The sequence below is a fragment of the Peromyscus eremicus genome, chromosome 15, assembly GCF_949786415.1.
Source record: "Peromyscus eremicus chromosome 15, PerEre_H2_v1, whole genome shotgun sequence".
NCBI lineage: Eukaryota > Metazoa > Chordata > Mammalia > Rodentia > Cricetidae > Peromyscus > Peromyscus eremicus.
The window spans coordinates 6,475,982-6,487,522 of NC_081431.1; the positions used below are offsets into that span (position 1 = coordinate 6,475,982).

Sequence of the window (11,541 nt, forward strand, 5' to 3'; positions counted from 1 at the left end):
CCCCAAAGACAGCTGTGAGTAGGTAAGGCTGCTAGGAATCCTGTCAGGTTTAATAGGATTGGGACTTTGACCTGAAGGACTCAGGGTATGCAGAGACAGTTAGGAGGATAATGGCAGCAGATTTTTTTTATTCCTGATCCAACTATGGCGTTCTGTAGCCACTTCTCTCCTAAACTCACTCAACCCCCGCCCCATCCCCTTCCCATTTAGCTCCATAGAACACTCACAAATCCCAACCTCAGAATGAGTTAGGCAGATGCCCATCTGAACAGTAGCAGGTGCTGCACTAGGGAGCAGAGCTTGCGCAAGAAGGAGGTCATCTGGTCCTCTGGGTCACTGTGACACAGCTCAGAGACCGGAACATGCCGTAACACCAATCCAAACTGATGGCCAACCAGTAAACTACGGTTAACAAAACACATCTTCAGGTTGAGTTGTAATTACTGTGTCTTCCTGTAGGCATGCAAAAGGAAGTGAATGCTATGTATGACAGGAATCTGAAAAGTAAGCAATTTATGTACTAAGAAAGAGCAACCAGATGGCTCCCTTTAAAGTTGGCAAAGTTTTTGTGTTACATTAAATATTGGTGGTTTTTTTTCCTCTGATGAATATGCTGATTAAATATATTTAATAGTGACCTTACTTGTGGCTTGGAAAACAATCTGTGGGCCTGAGCTGGGTCCTTTGGTCTTCTTGGACCTGGGCAATAGGCTCATCGCTGGCCGGAGTGTAGCTGGAGAGTTTTCTCTCCGGATCCCACCAAGCCTCGGCAGTCCCTTAGCCCACTTATAAAATAAACGTACAGACGCTTATAGTAATTAAACTGCTTGGCCATTAGCTCAGGCCTATCATTGTCTAGCTCTTACTCTTATATTCAGCCCATTTCTATTAATCTTTATTTTGCCACGTGGCTCGTGGCTTACTGGTACCTTACGTCTTCCTCGTCCTGGCAGCAGCTGCAGGCAGTCTCTCTTTCTGCCTTCCTGTTCCCTCAATTCTCCTCTCTGTTAGTCCCGCCTATACTTCCTGTCTGGCTACTGGCCAATCAGTGTTTATTTATACAGAGCGATATCCACAGCACCAGAGCAAGTGGGAGAAACATGTTGGAGAGACACCTTTGACCCCTTGTGTTGAGCCCCCTGGGACGTAAATGCTGAGAAGACATTGCTTCTGGGAGATGTTGACAACTCACATCCTGCTTCTGGCAACTATGGACCAGTGTCACACACCTTCCTTACACTCTCCAGTCTCCAGCCCTCTATGCTCTCCTCCTTCGGCCTTCACCTTTAAGGAGACATTTAAAGGTGGAAAACACACTTTAAACGTCGATCTTTCCAACTCTAAGGGTCCCGAGCTTCATACTTCATCAGGTAACAAGGCTCTAACAATTGAAATTCCACTACTAGGAAGGGGCTGAAGTCATCTGTGACCAAGCTCAAGTTAAACTCATCGAGGGATGCTTTCATCTGTACAGTACACGAGGACTTCACACTGGCAAGGAGTGATCCAGGAAACCAAAGGCGGTGGAGACAGAAGGAAATTGGCTGGGGAATGTTATTTCCTGTGGAAATCTACAGTTTACTGCATATGACCCTAGCAGAAGATGTCAAAGCCATGCTCACTGCACTAAACAAAGAGGTCTGCCTGCTGTTGTTGACAAATGGTGACAGACACAGGAAAAGATAGAAGCTTTCCCTGCCCATCTTTGAAGGTGTTGTTGTAGAGGGAGGGCAAAGGGAGGAGAAACTGGCACCTTCCACATCTTACCCTGTTTGGTCTCCTTAGAGTGCAGCCAGGGGACCCTGTGATTGTTGCTGACACATTAGAAACTGATGTACAAGGAGACCTCAGTGCAGGACTGACCTCCATAGTCTGGATAAATAGGAGTGGAAAGGCACTCCTGACATCACCCTATGCCTCACTCTATGATTTCCTCTGTGCTGGGATTCCCTGCTCTCTTGCAAAGTGTAGATTGCAAAATCAGAATGTCAGTGCAGAACACATAGAAGGCCACAGCGATGAATTCAGAGCCAGTTGACAGTGTGAGAACCAAGGGAAGCGAAGGAATTCTGCATGATTGCTTCAGTTCTAAAAAACAGAGGGGTCCATGGCCACCCTATGAAGGTCCCCCCAACCCTGCTGCTGAGGATAACCGTGGGCTTGTGTCCATATCTGAAATCTAGGTTTCAGTTGTGGAGTCCAGAAAACTTGAAGAGAAGCAGGATAGCTTACATGTGCCCATTTGTAGCTCAAAAATAGATATTTGTTTAAAAAAATAGATATTTTAAAATAGAGTTCAAAGCAATTGAATCTGGTTGATATGAAATAAATACTAAGTCATACAATGCAAGATTTTTGATAGTAAAATTTTATATATTTTAATGAATACAATTAATGAATAAACAGAGCCTTTCCTCTGTCCTGTCCCATTCTGCAGGCATTTCCAAATAATCACTCAGAGGCTTTTATTAATTATAAATGTTTGGCCAATGGCTCAGGCTTATTACTAGTTAGCTCTTACATTTAGATTAACCCATATTTCTTATCTATGCTTTGCCACATGGTTTGTGGCTTGTTACCTCATTTTCTACACATCTTGCTTCCTTGGTGGCTGGCTGGCCTCTTCCCCCAAATCCACCCTTGCTCTTCCCAAAATTTTCCTAGTCTGGCTCTCACACTCAATCTCTTCCAGCCCAACCATCAGCCAATCAGCTTTATTAATAACAATGAGCAAAATCCACATCATATATTTTTGTTACAGATATCTTGTCTACTTTTGATTTGTACATTATTTTGTTATCAAATTTTTCTGTCTGAATTTTCTCTGGTGTGTATACATGGCAGATTGTCATAATTCTTAAAAATCATCATGTGGTGCCACATACATCTTTTTCCAGTAGATTTCTGTAGTTGTGTATTTCCTTTATACAGAGAGGAAGATGGGGTAGGATGGTCCAGATGCCAGTCTTAGTGTGCTCTGTCTTCCTGATGAGTTGACTCTTTCCCATGTGGGATACCTTTCTGTGTCTTCAGTAATTCTCATTTTCTTAATATCTTTCATTTAGTATGGCTAAATAAAACCTTTCAAAAAGATTTTGTTTTCGTGTGTGTGTGTGTGTGTGTGTGTGTGTGTGTGTGTGCGCGCGCACGCGTGCTACATGTGCATGGGTACCTGTAGAGACCAAAAGAGAGTCCTGAATCCCCTGGAACTGAAGTTATAAGTTACAGGTTGTGAACCTCCTGATGGCAGTGCTGGGAGCTGAACCTGGTTCCTCTGGAAGAGCAGTGAGTGCTCTTAACTACCAAACCATCTCTCCTTGAACTTATTTCTTAATAAAATATTTATCTCTCACTATTAATGGTGCTTTAGAAGAGAGAGTACATTGAATGGACTCAAGGTTTGGGCTGTTGAGGGTATGTTGAATCAGACCTCTATTATAAGTGACTATACAAGTTTGATAAAATTTAAGAAAGAAAAGAATTGTAAAACCCCTGATACTCAGATTTATTATAAATTAGTAAGTAGAGAGAGTATGGGGTCAAGGTATAGGAGAGAAAGAGAAGGCTTTGAAGTGTGCAGTGCAGACCCATAGCTCTTTCCTCTCTCCAGATAACCCACTGATTCACAGAGGATAGGAGGGGCAGGAAGTGGAAGCCAGAGGCTGTAGCAAGCTAGTTGATCTGGAAAGGTGAACACTAGACTTCCTGATGATCAGAGCAACCAGGACCTGAAGAGATGGAGGAGGGAGCTCTTCACAAAAATCTCCCTTCAAGGGACTTGTTAAGGCCCAAGCTATTGCATGCTAAGAAGGAGGTCAGAAGATGAACAAGAGTGCCTTGGGGGGCAGGGACTAAAATCCCAAATGGCTTTGTTTGCTTGTTTGTTTTAAAGTCCTGTGGTGTGAAGGAAACACCTTAAAGTTCACAGCTGTTGATGAGCCAAGAAAGAGGCTGGTGAATGGCCAGGTTCAGTTGTGGTGTCTTATGGTGATATTTTATTTGTACTGAAATGTGATTTTATTTGTATGTTAATAAATAAAGTTGCCTGGGGGTCAGAGCTAATAGCAAGCCATAGCAGAAGCCGGGTGGTGGTGGTGCACACCTTTAATCCTGATCACATGACAGGCAGATCTCTGTGTGTTCAAGGATACAGCCAGGATGGAGACACAGGCCTTTAATCTCAATACCAACCATAGAGACCTAGAGGTCTGTATAGACAGGCAGTGATGAGGAGGCCATGTGTTTGGGTTTACAACCAATGAGAAGGGAGAACAGAAAGTCAATAAAAAGACAGACACACAGGAAGTAGGTCTCTCAGGGGAAGGACGGCAGCGGCAGCGAAGGGTAAGAAAGGGTTTTTAGTCTCAGCTCTTACTACTGCTCTGACCTCTTGGGCTTTTAACTCTGCATTTGGCTCTGTGTTTCTTATTTAATAAGACTGTTACATCTACATTGTCTGGAAAGCTATTCGCCTTAAAGGTCCCTGTCTGCGCACCTCCACCCACATGCCTGTGTGCTTGATCACCCATTCCTCTTTCCCTCCCTCACTGTTTGAGCTAGTTTCCTTCTATGAAGAATGTGCTGGGCTTCTTTGAGCCGGTGAAGGTGGATGGCCCATCCTGACATGTCCCATCAAGGTTCTTGGAGCTTCTCTGTAGCTCTGCAGGAGTGCATTCCTGGGCGGCAGCCATTTGTTTAAGACTTTAAAACCATGTTTCCTTTGTCTTGCAGCTTCCAAAGCTGAGGCTGCATTCTTCATCCCCATTTTATCCCTTCCACAATGCATCTTTGCTTTCCTTTGGATTGCTTTTTACATGCTCTTTTGTTAATTATATAAAAGCATCAGTTCTACAATGCGCCTGGTGTGTTTCTCTTGTCTTTTATTCTGTATGGGAGTTGTAGAGTTTCTTGAACATTCTTGACATTTATAATCAGATTTAGAATATTTTTAGCCAGTTTCTCATCAACTGTGATGCTTCTTCCTTCCAGTGTTTGTGGAATTCTGTTTATATCAGATTATGTATATTACACCCAAGCCCACTTATCTCGTCTCTTAGTGTTTCTCTGGACATGTGCATGTGGATGTTTTTATGGACTTAATTTTCAGAGGCTGGAGAGGTGACTTGGTGTTTAGGAGCACTTCCTGCTGTTGCAGAGGACCTGGGCTGGTTCCTAGTGCTCACATGGGTGGCTTAAAGCTGCCTGTGACTTATTCTAGGGGATCTGATAGCCTCTGGCCTCTGCAGGCACCTAGACCCACATGATGCACGTAAATACACACACACACACACACACACACACACACACAGAAATTTTTTAAAGTTTTAAACATTTTTAAAAGAAGTAAAATAAATTCTAATTCTGCTTTTAAAAGACATTTTATTAATATGCATGAAAACCATATTGTTGCCAATATCTAGTAATCTCCATGCTTTTATTGTGTCATATAATAGAGATAAATTATCAAATAATAGATATAAATTATCATATAATAGAGAAATTATCATATAATAGAGATAAATTATTAAGAATTCTATTGTGAGAGATATTTTGATTTTTGTCTAAATGTAAGTTATAATTTTCCATTTCTTTTGGTATTAACTGTGTTTCTAAAGAGGAATTCTCAGTGTAAGATTAGAGCATGGAGCTGGAGAGATGGATAGTCAGTGGAGTGCTTGCCCTTGGGGCTGGAACGTGAGGATTTGAATCAACCCCAGAACCCACAGAAAGCAGGCAACTGTGGTGTCACTTGTTTACAATCCCAGTACTGGGAGGGTGGCAGGGGACAGACAGCTGAGTCTCAGCAGTTTGCCTGGCCCAAGTGACAAGTTTCAAGACAGTGAGAGACTCTGAGTAAGAAAGGTAGACAATGCCTAGGGTGGCTTGGGAGGTTAATTTCTGGTCTCCGTACACAAACTCACACTCACGTGCTGTGGGATGTTCTGTATGGCAAATGTGTTGCTAATTAGTCAATAAATAAAACACTGATTGGCCATTGGCTAGGCAGGAAGTGTAGGCGGGACAAGGAGGAGAATAAAGCTGGGAAGTGGAAGGCTGAGTCAGAGAGACACTGCCAGCCTCCATGATGAGAAACAGCATGTGAAGATGCCGGTAACCCACAAGCCATGTGGCAAGGTATAGATTAATGGAAATGGATTAATTTAAGCTGTAAGAACAGTTTGCAAGAAGCCTGCCATGGCCATACAGTTTGTAACCAATATAAGTCTCTGTGTTTACTTGGTTGGGTCTGAGTGGCTGTGGGACTGGCAGTGAGAGAGATTTTTCCTGACTGTGGGCCAGGCAGGAAAACTCTAGCTACACTCATGTGTATCAAACACAAACAAACATATGTGCATACACGTACTTGCGTTTACACATACATGCAGACATGCATACACAAAGGAATACCAGTGTAGTTTGGTTGACTATTTGTGTGGTGTGGAAATCATGAAACTATACCAATCAGTAGATGATGAAGCCTTTGCCCTAAACTTTCTTTCACATTTTTGGTTAACAGAAAGTGAGGGAATATTGCAAGAGGAAAAACACTTAAATTTTCATGATTAAAAAATCCGCATATGGGGTTGGGGATTTAGCTCAGTGGTAGAGCACTTGCCTAGCAAGCACAAGGCCCTGGGTTCGGTCCTCAGCTCCAGAAAAAAAAAAAAAATCCGCATATGAAAGAAAATCAAGCACACTGTAAGAACACCTGGGATGTAGCAGAATGAAGAGATAGCAAGTGGCACACGCATGGCTGAGACACTTAGGATGACATCTGCACAGCTGACGGATCACGTTGGCCTCCGTTGTCTCCTCTGAGCAAGGGGCCGTCTTCAGCAGCAGCGAGGCTGTTATTGGGAGAATTAGCAGCCTATGGGATTCGGGTTTAAATACCGTTCTTCTCAGGCATTCACTTAGTCTCACAGTATTTGATGACTTTCTCTTTGGTGGGCACTAACTGCAATGGGAACAATAATGTGGAGAATAAAACTGAAATAGTCCCCATGATGGTGATATCAGTTGTCAACCTGATGGGATCACTGAGAAGCAAAACCTCTGGGCATGATGGACTGTGTACCGTAAACTGTGAGCCAAAATAAACTCTCCCTCCCTCCCTCCCTTCTTCCCTCCCTCTCTTCCTCCCTCCCTCCCTTCCTTCTTTCCTCCCTTCCTTCTTTTCTCCCTCCCTTCTTTCCTTCCTTCCTCCCTTCCTTCCTTCCTGAAGTTGCTTTTATCAGGCATTTTGTCAAAGCAATGAGAAAATAACTAATATAGTCTCTGTCACAATAACCAAGTACCTGAGACAACCATCTTACAGAGAGATGTTTATTCTGGTTCTCACATTTGCATTTACAGTCTAGGATTTACTAGCCCTGTTGCTTTGAGCCTGTGCATGTGGTAAAGGAAGAGGCTGAGATTCCACAGTCCCTTCAGGGACATCCCTCTTATTACCTACAGAGTCCCCTTTAGACCACACCTCCTAAAGGGCACACTACCTCCCATCAGTGCCCACCCTGGAAAAGAGCCTTTAACACACGGGCTTTAGGTGACAATCAAGCTGCCATACATCTTGTGTGCCATGAAAAGTCCATAGAACAAATAAAATAACCGTGATGTGCAGCGATAGAACCTATGATGTGGGGAGCATGGGGCCCAGAACAAACGACCAACATGAAGCTGTGAGCTGGAAGAGGAGAAATGACCAGGGAAGTTCTTCCAGAAAAAGAGACCTCTAACGTGATGGAATAAAACCAAGGGCTGGGAAAGTGTAACCTGCCTGAGCGGTGGAGAGATCGTTAAGGGTGGAAAATAGGAATATAGCTGCCCAGTGGTCATAGGTTAGGCTAGACCTCTCCAAGTGTATACTGCCACACTGCACCTTCAGTAGCAGCATTGAGCTGCCACTTGTGGGTATTCAAAGGCCCTACAGTGGTGCTGGTGACAGTAGATGTGTTGTCAAGGCAGGTTTGTATAATTTCACATTGTAACCTGAGTGATGAGATGTCCTCCGGATTGTATTCTGGTAGTTTGGATGCCTTGTGATGGTGAACAGAGATCGAGCAACTTTCCAAACATAGTTGTGTTGAATTATCAGAGATTTTTCCTGCATGCCAGAGATTGGAGATGGGACAAGATTATACCCTGACCAGGCAAAGCCCAGAGCCAAACTCAGTAGTGCTGTAGCCTGTAGCACATTCTAGAACATTATACCAACCAGCCAAAGGAGGTTGGGAGTTTAGTTCAGTGGTTAAGCACTTGCCTACTGAGGCCCAGGTTCAGTCTCCAGCACTGGAAACAAACAAACAAGCAAAAATGCTAACCAACTAACTAACCAACCAACCAACCAACCAACCAACTAACCAACTAACCAAACAGCTAACCAACCAACTAACCAACTGACCAACCAACAAACTGGAAGTTACCCAGCAAGGGTGGAACCAAGTCCTTCTGGGAGCAATGCAGAGGCCGGACTGAAGAACAGCTCCGTGTACTTGCACTTCACAGGGAAGCTGATGTTGACTCAAGCAGGCCTCCCTCTCAGACTGCCTCTCTGGAATGAGCTGCACAGTCCCCACCCTCCACCAGCCAGGCCTCTCAGACTGCCTCTCTGGAGTGAGCTGCACAGTCTCCACCCTCCACCAGCCAGGCCTTTCAAGTCCTTGTTTAGAGTTCAGAGAAAACTTGGACAGCTCTCAGTCCAGGACTGGCACTTGACATCTAGATCCTGGCTCGAAGGCACAAAGTAGAGAAGAGCTTTTTTCAGTCATCCTGGGGCAAGTGCTCTAAGAAAATTACAAAGGAAGTGGTCTCTTCCTGGAGCAGCTGTGGGAAGGTATAATGCCAGACCTGGGTCACGTTAGTCTGAATTTCACCAAGGTCAACAACATACCAGGAAAATGAACAAGCCAGGAAACAAGAATGTTCCTCCAGATCCTGGGCATCAACTTTGCCTCTGAGCCAAGGCCCCTCTGTTGATCAACAGTGTACTGACTGCCTTCCAAGAACTCTACAGCAAACTGATACTTGCCCTCTTCCCGCCTCCCAGCATGTGTGCTGATGCCACCACCAACATCCATCCATTCGGTTCCAAAAGCTTCCTTTAGCTTACTTCTGCCATCTACTGTGAGTGCATGCATTTCTTAGGTGTGTAGCTTAATTCTGCCCTCTATTATGAATGCATGTATTTCTTAGGTATATGGGGGTATGATGTGTATGACCAAATACATTAGACCTTAAAAATTCATATCCTGTGAGTGGTTTTTAATAAATCCAGATGATGCCTGTTCTCTAAAACTATGGCTCAGCCTCATACTGTGACCTTCTATCTCTGGTGGCCATGCAGTGTATACTCACATCCTCCATGGACTCAGGCCACATAGGAAGGGATAATAAGGCAAGTGACTGAGATATGGAAGGTTACCTGAGACTGGCTTTCATGTTGGTGAAGTTATACTGGAGTGTTGCTTAAACTGTCCCCAGTCACTTAGTGTCATGACCTGACGTGGTGGGTCACCTTCTCTGTAACCACCAGTGGGTGGTTGGATAATTGCTCCATTTTCCAAATGCTATTAAAACCCGTTTGGGGTCCATGTTGAGGCATTAAACGGCATCCGTTGGCAAATGTAATGTGAGAACCATTGCCAGGAAGCAAGTTCAATCCCCCCACAGTGATGACAGAATCAGTTTGCTCTGTCTCTGAAGTCATGTTATCCTAATACAGTATCAGCAAAGGCCTGGACGGGCCAGGTCTGAGAGCATGAATGCTCCTCCCCATGTAGCACTGGTAGATCCACCTCCATCTATTCAAAAGGAAGTGTGCTGTTGGTACCTACTTTTAGAATTCAAGGTGGATTCAACTAAGTATCTGCAAAAAGAACTCAGTGCACAATCAGGAGAGAATAAGGTTTTGTTTTGTTGTTTTGTTTTGTTTCTGTCAGGCCTGGGATTAGGGCCTAGGGCTCTCTCTATTCTCCTTGCCTTACACACACACACACACACACACACACACACACACACACAAACAACTCATCCCAATGCCATCCCCCATTTTCATTTATTCCAGTTCCCATGGGTCATGTAAGGGTGTTACAACGTATAGGTTCAGAAACCCCTTACCCTACCTAGTCCCTCAGGATTTCTAAGAAATTAGGAAATAAAAATTGATCAGAAACACAGATTTATTTTCAGTGTGCCCAAACCAGGGAGTGAAAGAATTGTTTCCATTCCCATTTTCTGTTGCAGAGGTAGAGCACTTGCCTAGCAAGTGTAGGCCCTGGGTTTGGTCCCCAGCACTGGAAACAGAAGTGATAGACCAACAGGCAGACCATATGCATCCATCAGTTTGTGAGATAAAACTGTAGGACGTCTCTTTGTGGGGAGTTTCTGCTCTTCATCTGGCCCCAGGGCTTCAGCCTTTGCTGGGGACATTAGTTCTTGCAGTCCATTTCTGAGACTTCCTGTCCCCACCTGCTTGTGAGTTCCTTTAGATTTTCTCTCTGCTCTGCTATGACCCATCTTCCTGTAACTCTATTCTTTGCTTCTCTGTTATGTATTTCCTTTATCTGGATTATATTTAAGTATTTCTCATTTCACAAAACTAAACAAATGGTAAAAGGCTCCTCCCTGGTCTAGAATCATTCATTGCATCTAACACTCTTTAGTGACCAGAAAGCCCAACACAACCCTGCCTCTAGGCCAACATATACAGAAGCTGAACAAGTTGGAATTTATACCTGGAACTTATTCAGGCTCATGGGAAATCTCTCTCCCTGTGTTTAGTGTGTTACAGAGTGAGTCAGCTCCTTCTCTCATACAGGAGAGAGAAAGAAGATCTGCTTCTAGCTTATGAAAGCCTCATGGAGCTCTGGCTGTCTCCCATGGAGTCCACAGCAAGGGACAATGGAGAATGAGGTTCTGTGACAGGGGCTTCTACGGCTTCTGCCCGTACCTGGGGTCACATGGCCCACAAAGACCAAAGAAGGTGGAAATCATAGCTGTGATGTGTTTATTCCAGGAAGACAGAACTGAGGAGTGTGCAGTGTTATCTCTGCTGGACATTATGACTTGTATTATCATTTTAATTACTATTTATTTTGCTAGTTTGGAAACTCTTAAGACATACATGCATGCATGTGCACAAGTGCTCATCTTTATTCATCATGTTTCTGTGGTTCCTTAACACAGAGCAATGGGGCAGGCATTCGGCAAATGTTTAAATTACTGTTTGATTCATTGACTAAATGCCTGAGTACTTATTCACTGAGTGAGTGAATATTTGAATAGTTGATTATCTATTGTAGTTAAAGTCAGGTCCCACTGGCTAAGACTAGAGTCTCCCAAATGAATGCTTCTGCTAGGAGATATTCTCTATGGATGTTAACTCTTCCATTTTTCTCTAAGCCATTCACTACTTCTGTTTTAAACTGTTGTTTTGAGCTTGTTCACATAACAAGCCACCATGTAAGGTAGGCATAGTGTATCCCTCCATGGTTGTTTACATACATACAGCTTTAGAAAATAGACAGACTGCTCAACAACCAA

At 43.8% G+C, this 11,541-nt stretch overlaps 1 pseudogene; it reads left to right on the forward strand.

Moving 5' to 3' along the window:
* Window positions 1–362: 362 nt before the first annotated feature.
* LOC131925670 (N-acylneuraminate-9-phosphatase-like) lies at window positions 363–2,006 on the forward strand (annotated as a pseudogene).
* Window positions 2,007–11,541: the final 9,535 nt, after the last annotated feature.